Here is a 12,257-nt window from a genome sequence, read left to right as displayed (position 1 = left end):
CTCTGACACAGAAAGCTGCTTCAAATCCATCTGAAATGGCTCAAGCAACTGAACATCCCTGCTTGTCCATTTACTTGACCCATTTTCTAATGGTAGCCATGGGATTCAGACAGCACTACATAAACCGCCGTAAAATTTAAAGGCTTCCCTACCCTCAGCCTCCCTGTGGCCATGAGCACTCTTTAAAATCCTAGACAGATTAAATGAGAGACAGTATGAGGAACAAGTTAATTGGTGGTGTCACCCAGATTGGTACATCTCATTGCTTAATTAACCAGTAAGTCACCACAAGCTGCAGAGCTGTCCCTTGTAATGTTTGTAATAGATGGGGAAAAGTTGCCTTGAGCAGCTACCGTGGAGCACATGCAAGTACTAACACAGCCTCTCTCCCTCTTGATGTTACATTTGCCTTCTACTGCCTTGTGTAGTGGACAAGAACAGAAGCTAAACCCCTCTTCTCCTGCATGGGGCTGAGCACTACTCAGGCAAGGAGGACTAGAGAGAACACCAAGTGAGGCTGGAAGCACTGCCCTGTCACAGCAAAATGGAGCCTCTCAGCTGTCTGCCAGCAGCAAGTCTCCCACCACGCCAGCTGGATGGAGCATGGTACTTCAGTTAGGGCACTGAAATCCTGCTCCTCTCCCTCCTAATAGCGTCCCACATTTGGCAAGGCAGACAAGCCCCCCTCCTGCATTTTCAGGGGCTTTTAACACCTAATTAATTAGTACTCAAGGCAGAGTTTTATGTAAATTTTATTTAAATCCCAATCAGTGCTCTCATTTCCGTGCAGAGTTATTTTTACCATAGCATCAGCACTCAGGTGGGCAAGGAACAAAACTACCCGTGGGAGCAGAGCCTGACGTGCCGAGCCTGACAAAGAGACTGGGAGCACTGGGACAGCAGGAGGGGCTGCCAGCTGGCACAGAGACGTCTCCAGCATGCAAGCCAACACTGAGGGGAAGGGGTATGGGCAGTTACAGTTGCAGGGCACCGATAAGCTCTATCAAGAGTAGAAGCAAGTGAGACTTGACTGTGGAGCAGACCATGAATGCTGTCTCCTGAGGACCAGTCTAGATCTGGGTGCAGTGTTTTTAGCCTGTCCACAAAAGCAGGGATTGTCACAGCTGGAACCTCCTCGGTGGAGTCTTCCCAGCCAAGATCAGCTTCCTACTCACTGGAGCTGTCTTGATAGGTACCCTGGGGATCTTCCACCTCTTCCCACTCAGGTCCAAGGCCTGTGACCTTCCCATTTGCCCCATTTCTGTCTTTTGAAATGCTGTCAGGCATGGGAGAGCCTATGGTAGCTTCTGTCAGCAGCACTCACATCTTACAAGAGGGAGAGACAAAAGTACATCTTTCCTAGAACTGTCCAATGAGGTCAACTAGATCCTCAAGCAGCTCATCACGATAATCCATGCACAATAACCCATGGTGTCACTTGGCCATAGCACACCAGACATCAGCCAGCACTGCCTCCTTTTGCATCATTGCTAGGGCAGCCAGGTATGGGACTGAGACTGCTGCGTTCGGCTGCTCTGCTACCAGGCTTGGTGGAGAGCCAATACCAGGGATGGAAGTGGGGCTATCTCTTTCCAGTCTATGGAGAAATGCAAAGATTCTTCAGCATCTCCCCCTAGATCATTAGACTGAGACAAGATGCTTGGGACCACAAAGAGGAAACAGCCTGTGATGCAACCACCCAGAACAGGTAGGAGGACGAAAGTTCCATCTTGCTGCAGAATGGGGAATTGAGCTCAGCCAGGTGATCCAGAAGAAGCAGATAAGTTAAAGCAGTAGGAACCCGTGTTCAGCAGCACAGGACGTCATCTTCTTCCTGACTACTGTTTCACAATTTCCATGGGAGTGCTTCCTCCTCATGCTGCTTACATTCCCTTTTTCCCTGAGGCAGCCATAGTTCACTGAGGTCAGAAAACAATAAAAAGTTGGTCTACAGTGAAGTCTAGTGGAGACCAGATTATCAGCCACCATATCTGACTCTCCACAGGGGAGACAGCTTTGGGATAGCTTTTTAACTCCTCTTCAGATTTTCTAGCAGCAGCCAGGAGGCTGAGTCAATGCAAGCGGCTGTGCCTCATGCTGGATGGATTCATGCTGTTGATCTTCTCTGCCAGTCCTTCAACAGCTCTCACTGTGCTACTCAACTCTTCAGAAATCTATCTATTTGCTAAAAACACCTCCATCTTTAGTTTCTGCCTCATGAATCCTTCTTCTACCTTCAGCCTGGATAATTATGGTTTGTTTCTTAGGGGAGGAGGAAGGTAAGGGTTTCCACTGGAGACACAGTTAGAATCTTCTACCCAGAGAAACAGCAAAGGTTCTGCCACTGCTAGCAAAAATCTCAAAGGCAGTATATACTCTTACTAGGAGAAACAAAAAACATGCCCACCAGCAGTTTCTAAACATCAACAGGCTGGGGAAAATCACTCATTGCCATCACCACTGGAGTTATTAGAGAGAACGGGGTGCAATAGCAGAGCAAGAACTTTGTACCAATGCCATCAAACATCAATATCTGAGACTAGGCAAACGCAAAGCATGTCTTTCCTAGGCTTCCGTATGGTCATGGTCCATGCACAGAGAGAGGTGTCACTGGAACACTGGGAACACTGGAAGAATTCCAAGGTGGTATTATTCAATGCTTAATACTGCTTCATAACCAATTAGATTTATTAACTTTCCCTGGCACACAGAGTGTTTTGTGTGAAGGCAGACAGATGTTCCCTAGGTGTTTGCAGACTGGTTTAGCTAATACTTTTGATAACCTGAACCTGCACAGCAGATGCATTACAGCAGATTTTGACATGATGCCATTAGTTTTGCAACTGATGAGAGGGAGGGACCAGGGAGAAGAGGGGGAAGAACAAATAAATGAATGTTAAAATAGAGAGAAAAAGAAGAGAGACTAATTTCTAGGCTTCCTTCTCCCCCTGGAACATGCAGTGCAGCCACTGGCAGCCGGTGCTCCCCATCTGTGACATTCCTAGGGTGAGGGGGCAGATTCCACAACTGGCTCCATCCTACCAAAATCCCCTCCTTCCCCCTCCACCTTTACCCCTTCCTTTGAAGTGCGATTGCATAGACTTCCACCTGGCAAGGAAAACTCTGCTTCACGAATGCACGCACACTTCAAGACCACAGTGATGAGGGTGTTTAAGGTACAGAGACAGGGAAAGTGCATCGCAAAAGGCAGATAGTGGGTAGTACAGAAACACTCCCTTTTCTGTTCCTTCCGATGAGTCAACATGATGAGTCTGTTGTGTAAAACATATGCTGCTTGTACATCTGCATAAAATGAGGCAGAGAGATCTAGAAGCGTTCATTAAGGGGATGAATTCAAACCTTATTTTTAATCTCAAGCTTACTCCCTACCCATAATTAGGCCTCCAGTCAGTCATTGAAACTCTATCTGTGTGTCTTTCCTCACCCTTAAGAGAGGATTAAACCTTCTACCCAAGGAGTTGTAAAGAACTGATTCTACATCCATAAAGCCTCATGTTTTACATTTGTGAAGAGATAAACAAACAGTTTACATCTGAGCAAGCTCCAAAACAGATGCAATGAGCCTTCCAAAATAAGACAGAGAAAACCCAGGTCGAAAGATCCCTTCGTCTTTCTCACCGGGACTTAACACCACAGTCAGAGGCAAAACAGAGGGGACAGAAGAGAGAGAAAAGCCATCACTTTTGCCAATAGTCACTGTTTCCACACTGGACATGAGTTCAGGAAGCTGGTGACAGCTGCCCTTTTCCCAAAGAAGTTCAACAAATGCATCAGCATGGCTTCAATTTTCAGCCTTTTTATAACCTCTAGTAACATGTTTTGCAAATGAAACTTAGGAGATCTATGGACTCGTTACTGGCTCTTGAACAGAACTCCCTTTAGATAAACCATGACCACTTCTACACGGATATTGTGTAGGAAACTGTAGCATCTCTGCCAATGTGTCATTTGGCCAGATGTTCATCACACCAGTTAATGTTTCCCTAAACCCATACAGCAACAGATTTCAAATCCATCCTTTTAGAGTAATGAGCATTTTGAAGGAAAACAGCAGATATTCACTGAAAGGGCCAGAGAGATTGTCACCATGCTATAGCTCAGCAAGTATGGCTGCTTCCCGCTCCCTAGACACACATTCTCCTCCCCTCTAAGTCAGCGGGGCAGAAATCATCCCCTCCAAAACATTCTCTTCCTCCACCTGAAGACTGCACCGTAATGAAAACCAGTATCAGGGATATCCCTTAAGCCTTTGCAAAGGCTTTCTCTGTGTCTTTCACGAGAATGTTGCCTGCACCATTTCCCCCCTGCCTGGGAAGTTAAGTTCCCTCATTTATCAAGGGATCATTATTCCCAGCTTGCACAGCTTTGCCCAGGCTTTCAGGAAAACAGGACAGCAGTTTAAGGTACATCTGACTTATACATTCTCAAAGAGGAAGTCACTTAGTCAGGAAAATTATGTAAGCCTGCATGTGTCAATGCTCCATCTCCATTATACAGGAGTGGCAGGCAGCCTCCTTCCCAGGGAGATTTCCAGCCACTCTGGGATAAGTGCACAGTTTGCCTGTGTAAGATGTTATCAGTGCAGTGAGGCGAAAGCAAAGACCTCATGGTTTCAGCCCCCTCTGCCATGCATCAGGACACTCGGTTTGTCTGTTTTAACTTATTCCAGCAGTAATCCTAAAATCAGGGCAACAATTACTTAAGGCAGAGTTCTTTCAGATGCAGGGGAAACTTGCATAGCAAGAGCCTTCGTTCCTATAGGCCATGAATCCCAAGCCTTCCCTTTTCTAGTATTAATTATATGAAATCACCAATATTAGATGGAAGAGATAATTTAGGGGAACAGAAGATTATTCAGAAGGGCATGGCTGATTGCTGATTTATTAGCAACTAGCTCCACTGTTTCAGTCAAGCGAAAATGTCAGGGGAGGGGGAGCAGAAGGGCCATGACCTTGTTCTCTACCTTGCATTCAGCCAGCTTTGAGGCTTAATGTTCACAGCAAGAACTATCCTTACCAAGAAAGGTGCACAGGGGATATTGAGAGGCTTATGAGTTTTGCTTTTTTTCACAGAAGAGGGCTGATCTGAGGAAGAGGAGGCTTTGTACAAGCTTTTGGAGACATGGTGTATCACAGCCACCCGTGAATTAGAGCTCTTGGCTGTAGCCATCACCTAATATATTGCACTGGGTTGGTTTATCTGGCACAGCACAGACACTGTGTTGCCTCTTGGCTCCATATACCCTGTTATTTCCCTTTTATGCTGCCCCTGGCAGAAGCATCACTACAAAGAGGGAGAACAAATTATTTGTTCCTGTACTGGAGAGGATCTGGAGGGAAAAGTGGTGGCAAACAATTGCTTCTCCCCAGTGACAACTCAAAATTCTCTTCCCTAGCCAGGAGTACAAACCCTGTTCTCATCCCCAGAATGGGATGTCCCCTGTCACTCTAAGATAATAAAGGCACCCTTGCAGGACTGGCAGATTGGCCACAGGGCAACCAAGCCCTCCTTGAGTGGTAGCTTGAGAATAATCCAACTTGGGCATTGCAGGTGAGGTAGCTTGATGATGGTCCTGGGAGGCATCCCAACAAAGCCAAGTACTCATGCAACAGATGATTGTTAAAAAGCTAGAGCAAAAGCTTTAGAGAGTAATGGAGTGCCAGTGACCACCTGTTGTCCATACCACATCAGTAAGGCAAATGGTCACCAACCTGCAAGGGAAGCCTGATTTTATCCAGCTATTAAAGCACAAGCAGCAGAGCATCAAAATACGTGTTCTGCATACAATGTTGAGTAACCAACACAATTTTTTTCATGGCATAGGTAGATTTAGGTCTTATCTCAATTAGGTGACTTTGTGGATCTGGTGTCAGACAAGACCAGAGACACTTGCATTAACCCTGTTAGCAATTCACCTGAAATATGGGTCTCAGTTCACATGGAACATGGGGTGCGGTGGCAGAAGGCCTCCTGGGTGGCTCTATAAGAGTCTGCATCAATGCTGCTCCTATACAGAGTATGTGTCAGAGAGGGTAGCAAGCCAGAGGTACAGAAGCATTCATCTTCTGGCAGTGTGTCCCTTGCATGGTGCTTGGAGGTAGACAGAAGAGTCTCTGCTGTCCTACTCCTCCCCCAGATGGAATGTCTTACAATAAACACCGTCAGCAATTCACCCACACAGAAAGCTGTAACTGTGTTCAAACAACCATTCGTCTTACCCTCCTACTCCACAGGAGAAAAAACATGTCTCTCTCCAACACTTTCATGGTTACAGACACATCTGCACTTCAACATACAGGTGCAACTGCCACCCATGCAGAAACATCCTTACTAATTTTAAATTAGGCTACGTGGGTGATGGTCTAACCCCAACAGCAAGCCCTCCTCCATCAGCAGCCAAAGGCCACCAGCCCACCACAGCTGGGATCTGTGCCAAGTATGATATGGGCAGACAGAAAATTATCTCACTTACCAGATGAATGATACAGCTTGCTATCATATCCCAGCTGGGGTGCTCTTCCCAACCAAACTGTAAACCTTTTGTGTAGAGATGTTGCATTTCATTACATGCCTACCTGGACTTGCTACTTTCTGTTATGGTACGATTGGCATTAACACATCACTCTTTGTTTAGCATCTCACTGGTAGGCCCTGCTGCTAAGTGTATTAATTTACAAGGACTCTTTGAGGGCTTACCCAGGAAAAGCAGATTTGTTTGTGCCAGGCTATTGTAGATAGACCTCATTCAGCCATATCTGATTCAGCATTAGCCACAGCGGCAGCTGTCCTGAGTCAGGAAGCAGATGACCAGAAGTCTAAGAGACTCAACAATAGCCACAGTCAGGAGTTGCACAAATAAATAGATATAATCCTGTCAACCAGCAGGTCTCAAGTGGCCCTTGGACTCTACAGCCTCCAATTTAGGGCTTGGTCTCACTATAATTAGCTTTAAGAACCTACTAATTACAGAGTTTTGTTTTACCACTTAGTCCTTCTTTGACAGACTTTTTCCATAACTAAAATCTCCTTTTACCAGTAAGATTCTTAGTCACGCCAGGAAGGTACGGACCTTCCAAGTATTCAGCTGGTAGCATCAGGAGTTAACTGGGAAAACAAGAAATGTGTGACAGGAAGATTCCATAAACCTTAAAATAGCCAGTATTTATAATTATGAAAATTGTAGGTTTCACAGTGATTAAACACATGACTTTGAAAAGTGATCAGTAGTCACTCCATGAAAATGAGATTGACCCATTAGGATGCAGTCAAACCATATTTATTTTAGAGCTTTGCAGCCAAGAGATGTTCATCTTGGAAGCTGTAGGAATAACACACACAGTGTTAAGCATGACCTCATCAAAATCATACTGGTCTTTCAGGCTCCAGTGCATTGGGAGGCTTACTTCATTTTTCAAATTAACATATACCAAATCAGCAGGTGAAGAATCAGCAAATCAGTCCCCACCCCTGGCATCCAGCGGTTTCTGGCTATCTGCTATGGTTCTCATCTTTGATTTGGCAAGGGGAAGGAGTCACATGTCTGTTCTCAGCTCTTAAAGGTCCAGGTTTTCAAAGGGATCCAGCAGGATTTTGGAATAAATATTACCCAGAACCTCATCAATTGTGCTAAGTACAAAACTGACAAACCTCAGATTGCAAAGCTCACAAAAAATGTGGGCCTGAAGACTACCAGCATATATTTTTTTTTTTCTGTTGAGCTATTTGGGCTGCAGCAGGAACTTATTAGTTGATCTTTTAATAGGTGACATTTCTAGGAGCATTTGCTCCAATTTGAAAGGTAATTTATATCAGCTGTTCTGGTTCCTGTTCCGTGACTCTTTCCCCCTCCCCTGCCGCAGGCACCTGAGCTGGCAGCTTTTATACTTGCTCTGTGGAAGCAGGAGAGTGAAAAGGGTTATCTTTTATGCAGGATGAGAAAAATGTTTGACACCACAGGGTCCTGAAAATGCCTTTACCCTTACCGACATAAAGAGCCAGACCTTAACACACCTTCTACAGAAAGGGCTACCAGAGTACATCTCCCTTTTTATTCTAAGACTGAGAGAATATTTTAAACTCACAACAGTTTAACTGTCAGTGCCCTAAAATGATACTCAATTGGGTGGCCCACAGCATTCTTCATATCATTTGCCTAATCGCTTGCATTTAACAATTTGGATTGTTTGAGTCCTGCTGCTTGCAGTAAGCACACAACCTGCAGTTTGAAAGCCCAGGTTAACTCTAAGCACTCAGCAACTCAGGGAGAAGATCTTGCAGGTTTGGTTATGCCAAGCGAGCATGACTTCCAGAAGATTAAAGGAGTACGTATAGATTCAGAATATGATTAAAGGTGTTGCTCCCTGCATCCCCTCCTTTGCGCTGAGTTGCCATCCAGGACCTAGCCAAAACTGCCTTCACTTCAGGGTCTGACTGGAGCCCACACAGCCTCAGTGGCCAGAGTGACCCACCTCACCTTCAGCTGAGCAACTGCTGGTAAGTCAGGCCTGAAGAGGCTTCTCGCAGCAAGAATCGGACTGGAGCCTATGGATAAATTGTACCCATGGGCATCACAGCCAGACTTATATATGAGTGAGTTCCAGGACAATTTTAAATCAGGGAGCATAATGTTCTCAAAGGACATGAGAGTCAGCTTAGTGCAACTCCTTCCCAAACACGTCTCACAGGTCTGATTGCTATCCTCTCTGCTCAGAAGAGCAGCATTTAAGGCAGCTGAGACCTTCCTGTAGATGTCAGAGTGACCTTACAGCAGCAAGGCAGCACCTGGATGAGGGACTGGCTCCCTGAGTGGTTTGGTCCCATGCTCATCTGCTGCCCCTGGCACAGCTGTGGGGGAAATAGAACTGCCTTGTTGGGCTCCATTCAGAAGGAAAGCGGTAATGGTGGGCCGTGGCAGTACAGATTTGGGCAAGACAAGAGTTAGGCTTCTGCTTGCTCTGTCAAGCAGCCAGCCTTCCCCAGGACTGCTTTAATCCCAAATATTTGTTATAATCTATTGTTATAATCTAGAAGTCAGTACTTGGCAGAGAGTGTGCTAGTGAAATGCCCTTTTTTGAGGTAAGACTGTGGATTCAGGATTTGCACTCAAATTTGTAGTAAAGGCACAGCATGTTTTTGGCTTTCAAGAAATGTCTGAATTCCCTGCATGTAGGGCCTGCTGGATGAATCGCTGCAGTTGGCAGAGATGAGCCATACACCAGCTGCATATCCCAGGAGTATTTGCACTTAAAATCCTGAAACTCCTTTCAGCTTAGCATTTTCCCTCTTTAGATCTTTCAACTGGGTAAGCTCAGCTTTTGTTACCAGTACAGCCAGAGCACAGCATGTCCACCTGCTAATTACCCACATACTCCCATAGTTTCTCATGGGCATGATTTGTCACTCACAACAAGGCCTGAGCACTCACATGTAGCAGTACCAGCCTCACCCCGTCAAATCTATGTGCCCAGGAGTGGAGTGAAGCCACAGGCATCCCTGTAGGCAACCAAAGACTGCACTTGGACACACTTTTCTGGGTACAGCTCAGAGAGACCAAGAAATCACCACACCCCAGACCTGCCAGAAGAGCAGCATCATTGGCACTCCCTAGCACAGCTCTACTCAAGTAAACCAGCATAGCCAAATATTTCCTGCAACCGAAGGTTTGTTTCCCTAGGCCAGAAGCAGGTTAGGCAGCAGGCATGTACACAAATACAGCAGCAGATCAGAGGATTTGGGAAGAACAACAGGTAGCCATCAGCAGCAGTTTCTCCAGCCACCACATGCCCAGCAGCAGCAGCCTTTCTCTCCTCGCTGCTTCCCAAGCCGTCAGCAGCTGTTCGCACAGCCCAGTGCCCAGAACAGCCTTCCAGTGCCAAGCTCCAGAGACAGTGGTTACCCCCAGCTCAGGGCACGGGGCTGAGGCTACAGCAATGAACAAAAACCACAGCAAGGTGGTTTCAAAAGGACATTTGCTGAAGGATCACCTACTGCTTCCCTTTATACCTGCTACTAATCTGAGGTGGTTAATAACCCCACCCATCCTATTTCTACAAAGAAACTCCCAAGAAGAACTGTATAAAGGGAGAAACAATGAGAATTTGTTTCACCTGTGAATCATTTTTATTTTTCATGGCCTTGAAAGTGCTGGAACGACTTTAGATGATCACATGGTTTAAATGCCTTTCACCAGGAGGACAAATATCTTCTGTAGTTGTTGCTATGATGATAAAGAATCCCAGAAGGGGTTTTTGTATAGTCTGTGGGTTGTACAGTTGGTATAGAAAAGTTAACAGCATTAAGTGTGATGGATTATTTGAGTATGAAATATTCTTAGTCATAGTCAGAAGAAGAGCTGAGCAAACATTTGCCATGAAAAAATATGAGTTTCCCCCCCCCCCATCCCAATCTCTATGAAATTTGCCTGTTTGGCAGCCAGGAATAATTTTATCAGAGTTTAGACATGAAGTGAGAGGCGGGGGGTGTGTGTGTGTGTGTGTGTGCATGCGTGGAGAAAAGAAGCTGGAGTAAGACCTGCGTGCAGCGCTGGAAAGCAGCAGCTCCCGGGCTCTGCTAATAGCTGTCACTTTGGTCTGCTTAAGCAAAGCGCCACCCAGCTAAAGCCCTGAATTCGTGTCCATTCCCAGACACCTGGGTCCAACTCCAAGATCTGCCACAGAGCTGCTGTGAGACCGTACATGAGACAAGCGCATCCACTAACCACGCTGAGCACATGTTCAAGGCAAGTTGCTGAGGGAGGCTGCAGCATATGAACTCTGTTAGAAAAGCTTGCTCCTGAATTATGCTGGTTCTGCATTTACTAGGGGGCAGGGGAGCTTCACCCACTCCGGCCTGGCTGCAGGGAGTGCACGTGCACCCAGGAATGTTTGCAGGTTGTGCTCCATGTAGGTCAGAACTGCATCTACCCACATCTGTTGCTGTCAGCTTGGAACTGCTAAAGTGAAGCTATAGCCTAGAGGGGTGTATGTACAACACCCCGTAGTAAGATTTGCCAAATCAGATGCCTATAGCTGATAACAAGTTATGCAGGCAATATGCCAGAGATGGTACTTTCAAACCTGCATCTTGCATGGACATAAACATTTCAGTATACGTAAATAGACCTGTGGAAGAAACTGGAGATGGGAACATCTTTGCCAGATGATGTCGAAGTGTTCTGCAGATCACTGTGTGTACATTATGGCCGCACCAAGACCTGGACAGAGTTAGCTAGTGGCAGATACTGCTACATGCTTTATTAGTTCATTTATCAATCAAGTGAAATGTAGCAAGATGTACTTCATGAGTGTATTTTCCTGAGAAAAATCCATATTTTCTTAAAAGGTCTGTTTTCATTTCTCTCTGTTGTTTCTATAACAGCTATGATCCAGACTAGCTAATTTTGTCCTGTCAGTGACTGTTCAGCTCTCTCACCTCCAGCTAATTTGTTTTTTTCACAGTTCACTATGTCTAAGGGTCTTTCTGCTCTTGTTTAAGGTGATCTCCTCATTCTTCTTGAAATGGAACAGCTTGAGGCAGAATGGTATCGTTCTTCAATTAATTTAGAAATTACATTTGTCACCACAAATCAATATTTTCCTACTTGTGGCCAACTTCAAGACATATGGACTAAAGGCCTTTCATCTGTTTAGTGTCTCTGGTGATGCAGAGCCAATATGGTGCTCTGAGCTGCATAGCCCTGTGCCTGGGAGACAGCTGCTATCCAGAACACCATTATCTAATATCATCATAATGCAGCCTCACATAACACCTTTGTATCTTCACTGCAGTCCATTGTGGGCCAAAACACACGTATCCGCTTGCTCACTGCAGCCAGCAGCCTGTCCTCTCTTGGCTGGAGACACTAACTCTCTACCAAGTGTAAGAGTTGGAGCAGGCTGGAATGCCATCAAGTAGCTTAAACTTGGGATGCTTCTCCCAGAACTGCATAAAGGGAATAAGTAAGAGGCCTGGTTCAGACAAGTAATTTCTTCTAGGCTGGCAGAATCTGGACATAAAGATGAAGGGAGATCTGCTGATCTGGACAAATCTGTTCTTACCACAGTTTCTCTCTGTCATCCTGAAATTAGAAAATAGATTCCTCTCTGGACCTAGCACAGTAGAGGAAACTCGTTCGTTTTCCTTGCTCATATAGGGAGAGTCCTACTGTGGCCATCCTGAGCAAGAAATAATGTCTTCTCCCACTTCTGCTTCACTAAATCATGTTTAATGTTCTGACC

This window comes from Opisthocomus hoazin, chromosome 8 (assembly GCF_030867145.1).
Source record: "Opisthocomus hoazin isolate bOpiHoa1 chromosome 8, bOpiHoa1.hap1, whole genome shotgun sequence".
NCBI classification, from domain to species: domain Eukaryota; kingdom Metazoa; phylum Chordata; class Aves; order Opisthocomiformes; family Opisthocomidae; genus Opisthocomus; species Opisthocomus hoazin.
The sequence above is the reverse complement of the archived record's forward strand: the minus strand, read 5'-3'. Positions refer to the sequence as shown.